The sequence below is a fragment of the Ochotona princeps genome, chromosome 21 (assembly GCF_030435755.1).
Source record: "Ochotona princeps isolate mOchPri1 chromosome 21, mOchPri1.hap1, whole genome shotgun sequence".
Classification (NCBI taxonomy): domain Eukaryota; kingdom Metazoa; phylum Chordata; class Mammalia; order Lagomorpha; family Ochotonidae; genus Ochotona; species Ochotona princeps.
In genome coordinates, this window is record NC_080852.1 from 18,616,023 (window position 1) to 18,636,691 (window position 20,669).

The window sequence follows — 20,669 nt, forward strand, 5'->3', positions numbered from 1 at the left end:
AACCCAAAAACAAAAAAAAGGCAGTCTCTTATCTCTTGAATCTGGTAGTCCATTATTTGTCAGTACAAAATAAAATGAAAATTGTTTTATAAACAGCAGGATTCAAAAATGTATAGGAATGAAATGTACATCTTATGATCTAATTGTTGGCTTCCAACTTTGATTATTTTCCTGTAGAAATGATTTTAAAAAATTTTTTGAGACTTCCCTTGTAATTAATATCTTATGTTAGTGTTATACATTTGCCACATTTAATGAGCCACATTCTGCTTTCCCTATATTTAAAAATTCAAGCACTCTTATCTTTGTCATCTATTCTGACCTCTAGTAATCACCATTCTTTGTTCAGGTTGTGATTTTTTCTTTTGTTGTGATTTGTTTAGCGCCACCCCCTTGCCACTCCTGTAAATGGAGGAACATGTAGTATTTCTTTCTGTATCTAATTTCACTTATCACAGTGTTTTCTGGTTTCATCTACATTCCTACAAACAAGTTCTTATTCTTTTTAATGGATGATAGTGTTCCATTGTGTATTTGTTTACCACATCATCTGATGATCCACATGTCGCTGATTCCGTATCCTGACTATTGTGAACAGTGCAACAGTTAACATGAAGTAGGAATTTCATGTAATGAGTTCATATCTTTTTGCTGTCTACACCTGATAGTAGGATTACTGGATTATGCGACAGTTATATTTTTAGTTTTTTTTAAGAATTCTCCACACTGCTTTCCGTATTGGCTGTACTGATTCACATTCCCAGCAGCCATGTGTAAGAATTCCACTTTCTGTATAACCAACATTTGTTTCTTTTGGTGACAGGTATTCTTACAGGTTTGGGGGAGATAGTTCATTATGCTTTTGATTTGTATTTCCCTGGTGATATTGAACATTTTTTCATGTATGTGACAGCATTTATATTCTTCTTAGAACTGTCTATTCAGATTGTTTGCCCTTTCTTAATTGCATTTGCTGTTTTCTTGCTGTTAAATGCTTTGGGTTCATGACACATTCTAGATTTTAATCCTTGGTTAGATTAAATAGCGTACAAGTAGTTTCTCCCACTCAGTTGAATGTCTTCTTATTGCTCCGCAGCAGCATTTGATTTTGATATAATCCCATTTGTCTAGTTTTACTTTTGTTACCTGTGCAATGAAAAATAACTGTGTTTTCCACCACATAATTGAGGAGAGTGGCATTGTTGTATAGTTTCGCAAATATCTTCAATGTCTTTCTTACTGTGTTAACTCAATACAGTTGTAAAAACTGCCATGAGGAAAAATGACATAATCTCATAAAAGATAGAAGGATACTAATATTTTCTGGTTGACTAAGGAATAATTTCCCCAGGATGTGACACATAAATCATGATCCGAACCACATGCAGGAAACTTTGCTGATAGTACAGTGTGTGGTGAGATAGGAGAGATGTGAAAAGTTGACTCTGTTTAGATAATGAAAGACAGTTTGGTTTGAATATTTTGAGGAGGAGACAGATTATGGAAACTGGACAGAGAAACTGCCTTAAATCTTTTTAAAGCCTTTTGGGTCCATACGAACAATTTTGTGGTTGTGTTTCTGCAGGAAAAAGGGCCACTAAGTGAATTTAGAAAGGGGATTGTGGAGAATGACACCATTCATTTTGTACTTTTACAATGTATCACTTTAGCTGCTTATGAAAAATGGACTCAAGTAGCAAGAAGAGTAGATGAGATGAAGGAAAGTAGTTCAACTTTAACAACAGGTTGAAAAAAGATGATGTATATTTAGAAAGATTGGGAAGTAGAACTGGTGCTTGATTGGAAATGAATGAAAAGGAAAGAGCTCAAGGAAAGTGACTTATTTTGTCTTTTATTCAATGCATCCATTTTCCCAGCACAAATATTTTAATGTTTACGTGTAAAAAAAATCAAATAAGACCAAGAAGCAGAAATTCCATTTAAGCTATCAGCTTAGAATTTTCCTTAGTACACGGATAAAAATTTAGGAAGCATGTCATTGTTTATTCTTTCCAAAACATTGCATTTTTAGTCTCTGTAATCTTTACAGATGTCATACATTACATTTTTGAAAGTAATTTTTCAGCATTCTAATACTTTGAAATATCCATTACTTAAATCAGTTATGTGTTCAGCAGGAAAAAGAATGATTCCATTTCTCCTGATTTCGCTCATGTTATATTTTCAGAGCTGAGTAGTTGGATAAAATTGAATCTGTCCATGATAATAGTAGCCAACCACAGTATCCAGATGTCAAGGACTTACTGCCAGGAAGACAGGACAGATGTTGGGGAAGGGGAAGGAGCAGAGGGTACTGTGGAATACATTCGGAGTTTTGTCAGGGGACTCGGATGACAGTTGGTTTTGCAAAAGGTTGAGCAGACTCTGGAACATCACTGGGAAAACCAGTTTTGCCTGTGGTTTAGGTGATATTAAGGAATTTAAAAGATACATATTTTTGTTAAGGAATCTTTGTGTAAAAGATCTATTCAGCTAGTCCTGTGTAAATGTAAGCCGTAAGATTTAAAAGTTATAAATATACCCAAACCCTAAATATATTTCTGTCCAATAATAGAGTAACAGGATATTTAGTAATTTTATAAATGGTTTGTGAAAACTTTAATGGTGACTCTAAAACATTGTAGACATGGAGATACTTTGACTCCAAAGAGAAATGGAACTTCCGATGCATAATAAAACCTGTTTTGTCTTTGGGATTTTCGACCTAATACTTGAGTTTTAACTCTCACTGGGAGTTGGTGCTTGACTCAGTTACTGCTGAAGCAAAAACAAATTGCATTCTTAGAATGATAAGGATCAACCGTGGACAAAGCCTCTAGGACTATCCTGCTGATTACCCAATTTCCTTTTTGTTTGTTTGTTTTGTTTAATATTCATTTTTATTGGAAAGGCAGATATACAGAGAGGAGGAGAGACAGAGGAAGATCCTCCATCTGATGGCTCACTCCCCAAGTGACCGCCACGAATGGAGCTGAGCCAGAAGCTTCTTCCAGGTCTCCCATGCGGTGCAGGGTCCCAAGGCTTTGGGCCATCCTGATTTCCTAGGCCACAAGCAGGGAGCTGGATGGGAAGCGGGGCTGCCGGGATTAGAACCAGTGCCCACATGGGCACGTTCAGTGCAAGGAGTTGGGCCTGGGGCGATAGTGTAGCAGTTAAAGCCCAATGGCGGTCTTTACGGGGTCCATGGTTTCTGTAATAAATTATTTTTTTTTATTTTTCAAATGTTCTGAATTCTCACATAGCACATGATCTCATGGAAGACTAAAAGGTGTTTCTTGCCTTTTACTGACAGAAATTTCAGTTAGCATTCAGAAGTGTAGTTTCATTGTCCACCTTGTTTTGATCACTATGAACATAAGGTAGAAAATACTTTCTACGTGTCATCTTGGCTTGCAGAGATGTGGTTTGATTGGGTCTCTATTTTTTGCGGTTATGTAGGTCAGTTACTTGAAGTATATGTTTTTAAAGTCATATAGTTTCAGAAAATAGGTTGAAAATTAGTTCAAAAATTATTCTCCTTTGTTGTATTTAATGTTCTTTAATAGATTTTAGCAAATTTGCATTACCAAGCTCATATGCATTAGATATATAAATGATATTAAGATATTAAAATAAGCTTTAAATATTAATTATCCTTATATTGTCAACTTGATTGAATTCTTTATTTTTTTTTGTAAAGCTGCATTTTTATTAAAGATGAGAATTACAGTGAGAGAAAGGAAGAGACAGAGAGCAGTCTTCATCTACCAGTTCACCCTCCAATGGATATAGCTGTTCTATATCTGGGAGCCAGGAGCTTCTTCCAGCATTCCCATGTGGGTTTAGGTGCTCAAGCACTTGGGCCATTCTCTGCTGCTTTCCTAGGCCATACACAGGAAGCCAGATCACAAGTGGAGCAGACCAGACTCAAAAGTGTAATGGCTGACACCACAGGGGAGGATAAGCCACCTCACCCATCCCCTGAACTCTCGTTTTAATCAAAAAAGTTGATTGTAGGCGTTTACTAGACAGAGTCACTGTTAGAGGGGTAGATGTTTGTTGAATTTTATGTCTAGTTGTAATAATAGTGTTGTCTTTAAAACTTTGAGAGTTCTGTAAGGCTCCTCTAAATTCTAAACAGAGCTTAAATACATATGTATATACATAATTTAAGAAATTGGGGTGTGATGTTGTGGCACAAGGTAAGCTACTGCTTCGATACTGGCATCCCAGAGGACTGGCATCCCAGAGGAGTGCCTCATTCAAGTTTCCCTTCAATTCTCACTCCTCCTCCTGGCTCATGTGCGGCCTTGTAGGTGGGAGGTGATGGCTCAAATATACGAAGAAGTACAATGCACGTAAAATATGCATTAGAAAGAAAATTAGTGAAAGTAAAATACAAACATTTCTATTGCTCAATTCATGTAACAGGTCAGAATAATAGCAACATCTCATTTGATTAGGTATGCTTTGTGTAGGTGTGTATTAAAAACAAAGTCTAAAATAACATTAATATACAATCAAAGTAGAGAAAATAAAAGCTAAATTATCAACTGCAAATGGCAAATGCCTATGGGAAATAAAATTATGCAAAGGAGGCCTGTGCTGTGGCATAGCCGATTAAGCAACAACGAGGCAGGCATCCCATGCCAGAGTGCCTTTTCAAGTTCCTCTTGCTGTACTGCCAGTCGAACTGCCCGTGAATAAGCTGGAGAAAGTATTAGCAGAGGCGCCTGGGCCACTGCCAGGTATCTGTGAGACTCTGGTGGGAGTTACAGATTCCTGCTTTATCCTGGACCAACGCAAGTGGTTACACTCATTGGGGAAGTGCACCAGCAAATGAAAGATCACTCCTCTCCACAATACCCATGTCAGCCTGCCTTTCCAATAAATGAAAGTAAACTGTAAAATAACTCAAACATAGGCTATGTAAATCCTTCCTTTGCAAAATAAAGTTGGGAAAGTCAGCTTGGTGAAACAGAAAGAATGTTGGGCTGAGATTCCAATGATCCATGCTCAGCCTCTGTACTTCAAGATCTTTCTCTTCTGCAAAGTCAGAGATTAACACAGGTTCTTTTTTTTTTTTTTTTTTTGGTTGGTTGGTTGTGTGTATTTGTTCTTTTTTTTTCAGTTTGGCAGTGCTATCTCTTTTGAAATGTAGCTTCATGTGACAGTCTCTAATAAGAGTGAGGACACAGGCTGAAACGTCGTCTTTGTGTTGAAGATAGAGCCTGGATTCCTACTGCTTATTCTTATCTCCTACGTGTGATCTCCCTGCCAGCCCCTCACTCTGCAAGTCTTGCTGTGTGTTAGCCCTGTGTAGCAAGATCCCTGGAATGCCTGAACAATCCTCTTCTCATTTCTCAACATCTTGGGTTTTCCATTCAATGTTTTCACTTTGCAACTTAGAACTAGGAAGTGTGTGTGCGTGCACACAAACACACACACTTTCTGATGCTGACACTTTCAAATTGGCATGTCCTTGTCTGTTTTTGACTCCTGATTATCAAGCACATCTCATCTGCTGCTTAGATAATCATAATCAGCTAATGCAATACTGAAGGGATATGTTTGCCGTCAGTAGGAATAATTCCTTGATGATGTTTACAGTTAAAAAAAAGTCTGGTTCCTGTCTGCATAATTAGAAGGCTGATGTCATTGTGGAGGAACTTTGATAGAGTATAAGGAATCACACGCATGTTGCCCTTAGGGGCTTATAGTCTTATTCGAAGGACCTATTTGTAGCCCGGAACCTCTGTCACTGTGGTATAATTGACAAGCACAGTGGCTTGACTGTATGTGGCTAGGTTCTTGATGTGGGACTGCCCTCTTAGGTATTGCAGAAATATATTTCAGTGGTTATTAACATTTAGCTGAAGCTTTTCCTCACACAAGCTGGTAAGAACCCTTCTATGAGGTGTGATAAATGAAGAGAGATGACTTGATGGATTAATATGTGAATTTGTTGGTTTATAACCTACTCTTTTTTTAAAGTGTATGAGACAGATTCCAAAATAATCAGATAAATACATTTAAGAGATAGAAGGAGACGGGGGGAGAGAGAGAAAGAAAAGGTGTATATTTTGATCCAGGTTTGCCTGTTGTTCTACTTTCAGAATGCCTACTTACATATGCTAACTTTCTTGTTAAAGCTAATTGGATTTTCATGCTTGCCAGCCACCACCAAAGAATCTTGGATAGTTACTCAAAGGGCCAGTGAGCAGTATACTGTCTTCTTAAATCAGAAATGTAATCACTGCATGTGAACATGTTGTCTAGTAAGAGTATGTGTGTATAAACTCATACATGAAAACTTTATGCATAACTAAAATATATATACATTAGCCCCAGCATATGAAAAAGGTGGTCATGATAATAACATTAGGGGTTGTGGAAGTAGTTAAGGCAACTTATACAATAGTTTTGAGATGTGTTTTCTCCAATCAAAATTTCTGAATCTCATTTATCTTCTATTTTAATTTCCTTTCATTGACAAAAGCACACACATGGACACAGACACCCAAAACTCTAAAAACTCCAAAACATCATGTAACTCTCTGTTCTATTAAGACTATGATAGTTACCTTGACTTATCCGCAATACGCTATTACACATGCATGAGTCTCAGACTACCAATACAAATTCTCCTAGAAATAATGTAGTCCTAACAGTTTAAGACTTTCTTCCCAATTACTGTTTTTAAATAAGATGTCTAGGAAGAGCTCCTCTGTGAGTACTTCTGACACCAGCTGGTATGAAATTAGGTTCATTTGCTTTCTTTTACATTGAATTTGTAGAGCTCTTTTTTAGAGTTTTACTACATGGCTATCCGCTATGTACTGTGACATTTTGGTGAGTGAAGCACATCTACCGTGGTGGTCTCACAAGGTTATAATGGAACTGAAAATTTGTTTTGCGGCGCGACATGGCTGCCCTCCTAATGTCTTAGTACGGGACACTGACGTGTGTTTGTGGCGATGCTGGTGTAAACAAGCCTGTAGTAGGTCATATAAGAACACAGTGCACACACCAACGTGCAAAACATAATGCTTGATAATAATAAGCCTAATAGTAAGCCATGTTACTAGTCGTGTAATTGCTACAAAATACTCTATCATGATTACAAAATGAGCCATTTGTTGTATTAACATAATATATTGTAAAACTGTATGTTGTACCACCAGTGACCTCCCATGTCTCACTTCATGGCTCTCTTGATTTTATCAAGATATTATGTTGCATAATTGATCAAACCATCTAGGTCTGTTTGCGGAACGCCACATGTTGGCACCATGGTGAAATTGTCTGATGACATATTTTCAGAACATTCCCGTCTCAATTGAAAGATTCCAATATGTGTACATGCATGTATACACACATGTGCACCAGAATGTATGCATCCTAATTGTCTTTCATAATTTATCTGTAAACATTTTTCTGCCTCCAGTGAAAACATTCAGTTTCATTTTGCAGCACAAGTTCTTTTTTTCTTTTCCCTTTTTTTAGTCTTACAGTACTCTATCAGTGGGCTATGCTGTTCTTTTTATCCCTCTGTGCCCTGTTTGTATTGATGTTGATTATTTACAGGCTTTAGTGATTATAAATAATATTATCATTAACAAAGCTATACATGCTTTTATATATCTTTGCAATTATGTCTTTTATGTACCTTCTCAGAAGCAGAATTCTGTGTCAAGGGATATGTGCCTGATTTTTCTAAATACTGGCAAACTTTCATCTATCCAATTTCTATGTGTCACTTTATATTCACACCAGAACTATGTACGAGTTTGCCCACGTTTGTCCAAGGTAGGGAATTGTCAACATTTTGCCTATCACAAAGGTATCAGTAACACTGTAATTCACATTTCTGTTTTAAATAAAGCAAAGTCGAATATTTTCATGTGGTTAAAATATACCTGCATTTATTTCCCTGAAACTGATGCATTCATATTTCTAACTTATTTTTCTATGTTGGCTTTTTTTTTCCTACAAAACATTTTATGTTTGGCACTTTTATCTCTAAGGTGGGACTTAAAAATGTATTATCTCAGTTTGCTTTGGAATTTTTAACACACAAATTCCTAATGTATCCACAGATACACATCTTTTCCCTTATCAACTTAGAATTTTAAATTATTCTTACCAAAATCTCCCCATCTTTAAATTGTTGTTCTATGTTTTATACTAGTACTTAGTGTAAAATATGTGAGGTTAAATATTTATTTGTTTGGAATTAATCCCACTGGAAAGTCTAAGGACTAAATCTCATTTTCTTTCATGTGAATGTGAACTTGTCCTAATGGTGCCAATTAAAACACCGTTTTCCCTGTAGTGATTTGGGGTTATATTATTTCTCCTTTGTTAAATTTTATATGCAGTTGATTTACGTTCTGTGTTTTTTTTAGAAGAGTGAGGCCACATCTCCCAAAGCACTGTTTAATAGACTTGGCCACACTTCGCCTTGTGGTCTTACCCCTTTTCGAAGAGAATATCCTGAGAGAGGGAGATTGCTACTGTTGGCTTGGTAAAGCCTGTGCGTCTTTGGAGCAGCTGATTGAGGGTGGCTGGGTAAGAGGGATGGCGGGAGGAGAGAAGAGGGTGAATTTCCAATGATGGCCAATGCATTTGCCTTTCTTGACAATGAGCTTCTGAAAGTGATAGGATTCTAACACATCTTCAAGCTCATGAATTGGGACAGTATTACTAATTTAGTTCTATACTAATGCAAGTTTTCATCTTTTGCTCTCTGACAATAGTATGTCTGAAATAACATTTTTAAAATGTATTATGCAGCAAAACATTTAGCCTTGTTAAGATGCCACTTAAAAGGCCTATGTAAGAGTGTCCAGGTCCAATTCCTAATTCTAGTTCCTTACTCCAGCTTTGTACCAATGTTGACTCTGAGAGGCATCAGTGAGTGCTGAAATAATTGGATTCTTCCTTCACATGACAATGGCCTAAACTGTGTTCCCAGGTCCCAACTTTGGTCAGGCTCAGTTCAGGCTACTGCAGTCATTTGAAGATTAATTAAGTGGGAATTCTTTCCATCTGCTGCTCTGCCTTTCAAATAAATTAATAAAATTTTACAAATTCTTTGCTTATTGGGTTTAATATTTTTTTAAAAAACTGTTTTTTTTTTTTCCATTGGAAAGGCAGATTTACAGAGAGATGGGGAGACAGACAGAAAGATCTTCCATTTACTGGTTCACTCCCCAAATGGCCACAATGGCCAAAGCAGAACTCATCTGAAGCCTGAACTGGGTGCAGGGTCCCAAGGTTTTGGGCCATCCTCCACTGCTTTCCCAGGCCACAAGCAGGGGGCTGGGTGGGAAGTGACAGCCAAGACACTAAACAGCACCCACATGGGATCCTGTCTCTTAGACATAGTGGATTAGCCATTTGCCGGCCCCTCATTAGGTTTATCAGGTCTGGAAGAGAGAAAAATACATATTTTAGCGTGGAATTCATGTTAGAATTTTGAGTTCTCTTAAACTTTATATATTTTGAGAATGCTTGATAAATTATCTTTCTGTCTACATTGAGGCATAGATTGAGGAAAGCAATAGATTGCAACCCTCCTTAAAGGTAAAATCATTGTTTTCTGTTACCCCAATACCACTTATTTCTGTATCAGAACATAGTTTTTAAAATATGAATTGAGTGAATTAATTTCTCTGTTTTAGACACAGTGTAAGTAACTTACAGATAAATCGGTTCCATAATAAAGGAGGAATAAAAATTTGTCTAAAACTTTAGTTACACAGAAATCCATTGCCTTCCCTAGTGACTATCATCTTTTATATTTCCTGAACCATGCTTCTACAGCCCATAAGCACAGAATCATACCTACTGAGAAACCAACCTGTGTGGAAACTAATAGCCAATGCCTTGAAAAGCAGACTATTTTATAACGGAGATTGAAAATACACATAATTTTATGTAAAAGAATGTGTGATGCTTAATGTATAATTGATAACAGAAAAACTAAGGAATATTTTGAAATTACTAACCATATTGACTTCTCTTTATATCATGTAAGAATTTAGGGTTTTCAAATTCTCAACCATGCTAGCAAAATTGGACTTCATATGATGCTTAAATATCAACATCCAGTTTCTGTCAACGACTATATGGTTTAGGGGAAGGTGATTTCCAAATGCATTTGCTCACCTCAAATTTGGCAAAAGACTGAGTGAATTTCTCAAGTCCTAAAAGCCTGTGTCTCTTAGCCTTTGCCAATAAAAATGTGATTAAAATGTTGCCTAAGATTAAGGTTTGGCCTGTGACCATTAGAACTTAGCTTAACGCATTATCAGTATGACACGCCACACTTGGCTTTGTGAGCAATTCTGTACACAGATTAAGCGGAAACACATTTGAAGAGACAGACTTAAGTGTATTCTAATACTAGAGGAAGTGCTGATCAAGTGGCATAGGTAAAACATTTATATAAGAATATTTTGAATACTTGCTGGGTCATTGTTAGCTCCCAGCCTTCCCTGAGTGTGCAATTATATTTAAGATTCCACACTCTAAAAAGCACATAGGAAAATTCAAATTTTCCTACAGAAACAGTACGGGCTTGGTTTCAAGGTACCACACCTATCCATCAGGATCTTGAACTTTTGCATTTTGTATGCCTACAGTATTTTGCAAATCCTTATGACAATACCCACAATATTGCAGCAGGCATTTTTTAAGGATAGTGAAAAGACTCATGATGGATTTTTTTACTTCTTTTAAGTGTTTTTTTTAAATGTTATGTTATGTCATTGATTTTTTTTCCCCCTTTCCAGACCTCCTTAGGTATTTATTTGAGTACACATAGGCACATACTTTCTAACTTATCTAATGGGTTTGAAATAGCACTTTGGACAAGATAGTAAATCCGGAACTCCTAAGTGTGCAGTGTGATTATTTTTCAGTGTTTTTTTTTGGCCCACTAATGGTGTGTATGGGTAAGTGTGTGCTTGAAGTAGGACATGCACACAATTTTTTTGAGGTTGGTCTAATGAGTAGGATCTCATGTTCCTCTTAAGAATTTTAGTGAAATATCAAAAATGTTACATTGAAAAAAATAATTGTAGAATGAACTATCAAAGGTGTAGTTGGCTCGAAATTAACAAAATAACCATGGTGTTAAGATTTTTGAAAGGTACCTTTCATTTTTATGTTATCACATATGCACACATACATGCAAAATGCATATATACATTTAGTAAAACACTCTGCTAACTTGTAGAGGGTCCCCTTAGAAAGGCTTCCCACATCGGCATTTTCCTGTAACAGAATAATTTAACGGTAGAACTGCCTACCTGTACTGCATTCTTTTAAAGAATTATGCTAATCATCCAAGTGGGCCTACATTGCATGATTGATCAGTTCATTGAGGTGCTGGCCTTGCCTGTTAGATGCCTCCGAGAGCCTAGCTGTAATGGATTAGGTTTAATTCCTACAGTTTTGTGTTGTTTTTCTGGCATGTTAAGTCAAAACAAAAGAAAAAAGATTGTGCTTTTGGCCATAAATCATGGCCTACTGGGAAAGCCAACCTTTACTCTGCTTTTCCAGGTGGCTGTTTAGAATGTGGACTGACTCTGGAGTGAGGAGAACTCATTTCTTCTGGATGCTTAAACACACAATGCAAGCTATTTAGAGTATGTTGGTTTGCGTTTTTCACATCTTTAGAACTGGATCTTACAAGCAAGAAAGCAGAAACACCAAATTCCTTCAATGTTCACAACATAGGACAAGAAATTTTACAGAGAATTCAGCCTTTCTTTAAAAAGTACTTGTGAAAATGTAGTTTTGTTTCTTGGAAAAGTATAGACTCAGAAAAAAAGAGATTAAGGTTTCTGTTTGCTGGTGCACTTGCCAAAAAAAAAAAAAAAACCCCACAACAAAACTAGGAGATAGAAATTAGTGAAATCCATAGAGCTGACTGAAATGTCGTTTGTTTGGCAGGTGCTCATCTGCACATAGGTGTGGGTGTGTTTGGTATTTTTATGTTAGGTTTTTTTTAAACTAATTACATTCAAGGTTGTAATTTTATAACTGGAAGTAGATAAAACTGAGGTCATGGGTAAAGTGTCTCTTGGCTGTGGTTTCCTGTCTGATGCCATGGAATGACAGTGTGTGTATAACCTATGACAAAGATCTACAGAGCCACATAAGGGAGATACTGCCCCACAGAGACCTGCTTGAAGGTAGGGCCTAGATCAGTGCCCTCTTAAAATCCTGCAGACCCGTACCAGGTGTTGTTGCACAGCTGGTGAAGCCACCACATGGGCCATACACTTGCCATTCCAGAGGCCTCGTTTGAGCCCTGGCTAATTCATCCTTTAGATCCAGCTTTCTAATGACTTCTAGAGGGCAACAGATGATGACCCAAGTATGTGGGCCTCCACCACCCATGTGGGACACTTGGAGTTCCTGACTGCTGACACTGGCCTGTTTCCAAAAGTTAGGATCATTTGAGGAATGATCCAGCAGATGGAAGATCTCTCTCTCTGTCTCCAGATCTTTGCGATAAATATACAACTCTTTTTTTAGAAACTCACAGAGTTGCTGATTCTTGCATCCTGCAGAGAATTGAATTTTGCACTTTAACATTGAACTGGTAGGAAGTATCTCTTATTTAAGAATAAAATAAATGAGGAACTGTTGATGGGAAGCTGTATTCTCCTGAATATTGTGACACCTACTGAGATTGCTTGGATTGTAATTTTACAGCGGCCTTTTCCAGAATTAATTACACTTCTGCAATCAGACAATCATAGCTATTCTTTACAAGTAATGTCTCATATACAACTGAACAACTAAATTAATGCCAACTAGCATCTGACCACATGCTGTGACATAGAATGTGTGCCTGGGTAGCAGCATATCCCTTCTCTTAATGAATCCTCTTATGGGGGTCTCTAACACTTGAAAGAAGTGTTGAAAAACGTGAAGCCAGTATTTCCAGTCCAGGCCTCTGCTGAAAATAGATCTTAAAATACTCCAATATTAATAGCATTCCTGGAATTCAGGCCATAAGTTGCTGCTCCCATGGCTCCTTTATCCAATTTTATTTTACTTGTAAGTAAATGTGGTCTAAAAAAGTAAAGCAATATGCTTAAAGGAATAAAGATAATTAGTAAGAGAGTCTAGACTCAATTCTGGAAATTTTCCCCTAAAAGATTAATTTTATGCATAACAATGTAGTGTCCTGTTCATTTTTGTACAGTAAATCATTGCATTAAAAAGTCATAATAGCTTACAAAATTTCTGTGCTTTCTCTTTGTTACTGGAGTGTCTTAGAGTGATATAGGAATCCAGTTCTTAGATAGGCAACCACCTGTTTTAATGTACAATTTTCTAGTATGAATGAACAGCAATGCTTGGTCTAGGCTAACATAGCAAAATTCAATCTTTTCTTAAGTTTTAATTTCTATTACACTTTAAAAATAGATTTATTTTTATTGCAAAGACAGTTTTAGAGAGAAGGAGAGACACAGAAAAATATATTCCATTCCCTGATCGACTATCCAAATGATCGCATCAGCTGGAACTGAACGAATCTAGGGTGAGGAGCTTCTTCCTGGTTTCCCACTTGAGTGCAGAGTCCCAAGAACTTTTGCCATCCCCCACTACTTTCCCAGGCAACAAACAGGGAGCCTGATGGGAAGGAAACCAGCTGCAATACCAATGGGAACCCATTTAGATGCCGCACCTAGAGGTGGATTAGCCAGTTGAGCTATTGCACCAGCCCCCCATTCAAATATTTTTAAGGTATTTTTTTTTTTTCTCCTTTTTGAGATCCTGGAAGGAATTTAGTTAGTACCTACTTAGAGTTCTCACTGAAGGACTGAGTTGTTTTCAGATTCAACACGCAGTATGTTAACTCAGTAGCATTGGCTATTCAGGAAATGTTCCTGAAAGATACCGTAAACATGTACAAATGAAGTAGAGACCAGCTATCTGGCTTAGCAAGTTATGTTGACTTCCATGCTCTTCTTTCTGGGTACTGGTTCAAGTCCTGGCTGCTCCGTTTCTGATCTGGCACCCTACTGATGTGCCTGACAAGGCTGCCATAGATGGCTCAAGTATTTGATCCCCTGTCATCTAAGTGAGAGACCCAGGTGGATTTTTGTGCCCAATACAGCCATGGTCGTCACAGCCATATAGTCAGTAAACAAGCTGATAGAAGATTTCCCACAGTACCCCACTCTACAAAACTAGGCCTTTCAGATGAATCTTTACTGTCCCTCCTCTGGTTTAGACGGAGCAATGGATGGCATACCTACATGCCCATGGAGGACATGCACATTGGGGCCTGCAGAGGATTTCTGGTACCATAGCAGAGGGAGAAGGGCAGAACAAATTACTTCACTAATTTGTTAACTACCCCAGTTAAGCATTGACAGCAAACATCTGGGTAAATAGAGACTAACGTGGACTATGTCAGCCAGTGGACCTTGGAAGGATTTCCTCATCTTTGGATCAGTAAGATCAACAGCATTTCAAAACTTTATTTTATTTTTATTGTTTTAGATATGTTTACATAATCAGGGTAGGAAGAATCTAGGTTTAGGAAGAAGTGGGTGTGATCATTATTTCCAGCATGTCTATTTCTTCTTCCCATTTCTGGGGGGATGGGAGAGCAAAGGGGATAGGCCACATCCAGCCTCCCAACCATTCCAGTACCCGAGTATGGGGAAAGGCCACCCGATTACCCAGGGTCACAGTGTGGAGCATGCTCTGAAGGTTCTGCCTAGGTGAATGTGATAGTTCCAAAAACATTTCAGAACTTTCAGAATCACTTAAGTAGAACCCTAAGAGCATGCTCCACAACGGGGACCCTGGGATGGCATCAAATGGCAGTTCCCTGTCCCCAGGTGCTGAGGCAGTTGGGAGGCTAGATGCAGTTTCTCCCCTTATCTTTCCCCTTTCTCAGGAAGCAGGAAGGAGAAAAAGAAAATGTAGAAACAATGATCTCAATCATTCTGCCATAATTCTGGACCCTTCCCACCCTAATCAACTATGTAAATATCCTCAAAAATGAAATAAGTCTAAATCAATTAAGTCTAAACTCTGAATGGCCAGAGAAGGTAAAATTCTTGTTAGATGAACCTTTTCACATATTCATTATTCAATGTAATTCACCCTGGTCTCATTTTAGACAAAATTCTCTGCTGTAAAAGTAATTTTGGTAATGTATGGCAACATTCCAGTGATCATTCCTAGAGAAGGGCGAGGTTGAAAGTAGATTATGACACATTAGAAATTACAGTGCTCTACTCAGTATTACCCACAAGAGTCCATCAGACATAGAAGAGCAAATTAGTTGAATTCATTTAGCACATTAGGTGACTGTCAAACATGAGACCCTAAAATATGGGAAAGAACTTTACATATCATTCCTTGTTTTACTGATGGCTATGCAGAGAGGGAGAATTGATTAGCCCTGTCCTGGTGGTAATAGAATCCTCATTAGTGACCTAAGAGGACAACCATCAGTGCCTCTGTAGCTTGGGTCTCATGGTTCCCACCACATGGGACACTGTTGCTAAGCTGTGCCTCCTACCAAAGACTTGTCTTCTCTGTGTGAGGCATGGCTGATTTCTCCTTTGGTTGGTTACCACACATGTTCTTGAGGTCACTCACTCTGCTCATTGCCTTCCTCCACATATCATGCAGCATTTTAGCAAACAGTAGGATGCAGAATGAAACTTTAAGAATGAAAAAAATAATCTTCGTATACTTCATCTTCACCAAGAAAATTGTTATCCACCGTTTCAATTGTATCTGGCATCCCAGTTTCAAAATATAAGAGTAAATCTTATTCTTCCACCAGTGCAAGAGAAATGTCAGTTACCCGCTCAGAATTACCATAGTCATTTTAACCCTTGAGAGTGTTTTAATTTATATTTAAATTAGAATCTAAGATAAGGTGTAATGAATAAATGAAATTGATCCTGAATGTTTTAGAAATTTTTATATTTCAAGCCATTAATAGAAACAGATGTAAATGAAGGTGTCTCGAATGGTGGCATTTGGAAAAAGCTACAGAATTGTGTGTCCTTTTACTCATATTCTCTTAACATCAATTCTTTCCTGACCACTTCATCCCAGGTTGCAAAAACTGGGCACAAGTGAGATTTGCAGCAGTCCTGTCTAAGAGCTCACAATGAAATGGCCATGGAGTGAGATAGTCACCTTTCCAGACCAGTGGTTGAAGTATGTATCTGGTCCACAATGCTGACATTGACTCATCCTTGAATTATGTATCCTGTTATTTATCCCATCAAAATTAAAAAACAATATTAGGACTCGATGACATCACAGAGTGACACACAGTGTTGATTTATGATCGCTTAATTCCATCAATGTTTTTACTCACCAGCTAGAAGATGATGTGCCATGTTGTTAGGCCTGGGTGCTATTCTCTTAGTCAATCACAGGGAAAGTCGAAAGAATGAAGATCCGCACGTCACCTAGAGTGACTGTCAGTTGCTGGTTCTAGTTGACTCGTCATCAGATCCGTTGTATTTATTCTCCAATGGCAAAGGAATACTGAAGCACCAGGCCTTTACCGTTACTACCCATAGCAGTATTCCTCTTATGAATTCTTTAGAAAATAGTGTCTAATTTGAATATTCTGAAAAGGAGTAAATATTTTAGACATCTACATTCCCCATTACCCGCAAGGGAAATATTTTAATGATCTTGCACTCCACATGGTTTAAATTTATAGTTTAAATTTTGTTCTTGGCAGTAATATTGTTGTGGATTATTAATAAGCTTTCATTCCTTCGGAGACAATTTGTTACCTTTGCACTAGTGCAAATGCATGTTTTCCAGCAATTATGTTGAATTCTCATATTGGAATAGGAAGAGTTTACCAAAAAGATAGGTTGAGAAATCAGGAGTTGGCTGGTTAGGAAATGGTATCAGAGCTAGACTACTTCTCTTGGGCTTTTCTCGTCGCCAGAAGTTGACAGTGATGATGTTTTGCAGCGGGGACTTGAACAGACAAAAGGGAAGAACATCCCAGGCTGTAATGAACATGCTGAGCTTGTTATGTGTTGAAACATCTCCCCAGAATACCAGGGAAAGAAAATTAAATCAACTCATGGCTGCTATCTTGCCTATCTCACCTGGGAAGGTATGCATGCGGTAGGACAGGCACTGCTTAACATTAATCAGCCTCCTGAAGTCATTACATTCATGAGGAAATGTAATTCACATGTGATTACTTTTTAATTTACTCTGTAATCACATTCCAAGTGAACGGGCCAAGCTTAAAATGAAATTTAAAAGTCAAATACTGCTTTGTATTAGGAATTCACAATTTTTATATGCAGTTAGGTTAATAAAGATTTTACAATAACCATTTGTGACTGAGCATATGATAATTTTTTGATGAAAGTTAGAGTCATACCTTCACTAAGATATATTTGATTTCTCTGCAAGTACTGAACTGGACCCAAAAAGTCCCAGAACTCTATTCTGTGCTGAATTCCTGCCTCATCTAAAGTTTATTTGAAAAGGAAAAAAAAAATCATCCAAACATTCCTGATTCCCAGATCAGAAGTTGCAGTGAACTAATGTATTTTTAATTCCTACTGTGCCTGTGAGGCATATGCATTTGTTTTATCCATCATTAGGAAATGTACACAGAACCTTACCCTAACTGACTCGAGCTCATCAAGGGGACCTGGCAGGGTCTGCCATAAGAAGCATCCTCTAACAATGTGGCCTTTTAAGTTCATCAAATTAGGAGGATGCTGTGTGAGTTGCACAGGAACTTTCCAGCCGAAGGCTCCAAGCCTAAGGAATAGCCAGGTATGTGTAGTGGTAGGTGGGTTAGTGTTTGCTCCATCAGCCAGAACTAAGGCCAGTGCTAATAGACAACAAATTTATAAAATTCCAGTAAATTCTATCAAGGTTTTTTTTTATTATTATTATTCATTTGGACCTCTCTAATGTTGGATTGGACACCTTCAATAGTCCCAAGATAGCTTTCCCAGGAAACATTAACAAGTGAGACTCCAAGCTGCCATATACCCTTCATATATGTGTATTTAATCGTGGCTCATCTACACTTTGATTTTTTTGCAAGAATATATTTCTTGCTTGAAGGGGAATTAAAGAGATTGAGTTTTCCGTCAACTAATTCACTCCTCAAATGGCAGGGCCAAGCTGAAGTCAGGAATTTCTTCATATCTGAAGACCATCTGAGCACCAACCCTGGTCTTCCATAAGACCCTCCTTCCTCTGAGACAAGAAAAAACTAGCATTAACCAGTCAATAAAAATTCACAAAACCACGAGCACACATATACATTGGTGGGAAAGATACTGTCACAGAAAAGTGGTATTTCCTGGAACAGCTATCATAGATGGCACATAGTGTTTCTGCTAAGGAAGAAGTGGACATGTTTAAAGAAAATAAAACCTGATGAAGTTAATAGTAACTGCAGTCTTACTTTTATTTTAAGAAAGTTATTTACAGATGTAAGAAAAATCTAGATCCCTTCAGATTTTTAAGCACACGCTGCTTGGACATTTGGTTTTGCTTGTGTGTAGTTCATCCTTAGAAGCTAATGATGCTAAAGAAGCCTGGGAATAAAAATTGAAGCAAAAGTTAGAAAGGCTCTTTTTCTATTAAACAACAACAAGAGGTGGGACTGTGCTTGCCTAGAATATTCCATTGTGTCCTCAAACAGTTAAGAGCTTTCAGATTTCAAGAAGCCTGGGCTAACCTTGTTATAATTAAGCTCTATTCAGTACTAGCACTCATTAAGATCTCTTAAATGGAAGTGTCATCCAAAAATATATATATCAGACTTTCTACTGGTTTCAGTAGAAGACCACAAATATACAGATTACACTTCAGTATATTTTATCCAGCCCAGTATATTCCTGTTGTTGCTTCAGTATGCAGTCAATATAGGAAACTTGCAATGAGACATTTTGCATTTCTTCTTCAATCCTGGGCTTTGAAATCCTATGTGAACTTTATATGTATTTTATATATCATTGTGGTTCAGTCACATTTTAATGGCTCAAGAGCTGTGCATGGTTTGTGGCTATCATCTTGGCCACCGTGATTTATCACAATTATGAAATTAGGATTTTACCTCCTGTTTTGTCTATTTCTAAATCAAGCATTAAGTTAGTTAGATTTTTTTAAAGTTTGATTTAATAGAATAGGCACCCCACTATAGGAAACATTCGATAAGTTGTTTGCTCTTTAAGACGGTAATAATGTACACTATGGATGACATTTTCTCTTGAAAGGTTTAACAGGGTTCAAGAAGACAGAAGTAATCTTGCTGTATAGATATTTTCAGATAAAATATTTGCTATATGTGTTATGTATATACCATACATACGTGGGTATTTATATGCCTATATTTACATGTAAGTATCTATTTCTATCTGTGCTATGCCAGAATTATCTATGGGATCTCAATGCTAATACTGGCCCTGTTCTAACAACTAGTCTGAATAATGAGACTTTTCTAGAATTCACATATGTCAAGCCATTGTGTGACGTGGATGTGTAATACGTAACACCTTTTGGTAGACAGAGTGACTGTCCCTAAAACAAGTATATACCCTACCTTTGCAAATCTGTTACTTTATATGGCAAGTGCAGCTTTTCAGGTATAATTAAGAATCTAGACATGGGGAAGTTATCCTATATTAATCAAGTATATATTCTGAATTTAAAATGGTACTGGTGAAGTGGTGAAGCAAAGTAAGGGAGTTAAAGAAGGTGAGGTGATGATGGCTGCAGAAGTTTGTACAGTTAGATGTGAGGGTTGGAGCTACTATTGCTGGTTTAGATGACAGAGGAAGGGGCCAGGAAACCAAGGAATGTGGGAAGTCTTTAGAAGCTGAAAAAAAGCAGCTGAATGGCTTCTAACCTAGATCTGCCTCAAGGAATATGCAACTCTCCTGACATCTGTCCTTAGTTCATTTCAGAATTCTGGCTTCCAGTACTGAAAGATAAATTTGCATTGTCATCGCATCAGTGACAATTTGTTAGGACTGTGATAGGGAACTAATATATCCACTAAGTATAACAGGGTGATTATGAGGCATCACTTTCAGCTTCCTTGGATTGAAAGGGAGCTCATTCATTGGTAACCAAGCCAAGCCCCTCTTTGCCCTGAAGATCTTCGTTGACTGAGGTGACATGTATCTCCCACAGGCCCTCATCTTCTCACTGCTGATCTCTGGCGTTACTTGTATCTCACTATGGCTCAGTCTTGCATGCAGAGCCCTGTCTGCCAAGGATCGTGTCCTGTATTCCCACAGGCAGCACTTGATGAGTCCCTTAAAAGTGTGGCTGACTGTCCAAGCCTGTATGTTGAAGAAGTGTCATGTCCGTGTCATGCTCATCAGTTTGGACGTTTGTTTGTTTGGTAGGTGGCTGTGTGTCTGTGAAAGTTTGTTTACCATTTGCAAGTGTCTTAGGTCCTTTCAGAACAGGCTTTTGGAAATTCTTTAGACAACTAAACAGTGTTTTTATTTTAGGTTTATTTGTTGTATCTCAGAAGTGCCATGTTCCCTCACTTGGGCAGTAATTACACTCTTACCTGTATTGAGCTTTGTATAGGATTATGATATTTCTTACATGTTTAAATAGATTTTGAGGGTTTGTGCTTCAGACGA

The 20,669-nt window shown here is 37.6% G+C and overlaps 1 protein-coding gene across 1 annotated transcript in view; it reads left to right on the forward strand.

The window, feature by feature from the left end:
* FHIT (fragile histidine triad diadenosine triphosphatase) overlaps positions 1-20,669 on the forward strand; it is a 784,365-nt gene that overhangs the window by 356,432 nt on the left and 407,264 nt on the right. The window lies entirely within an intron of this gene.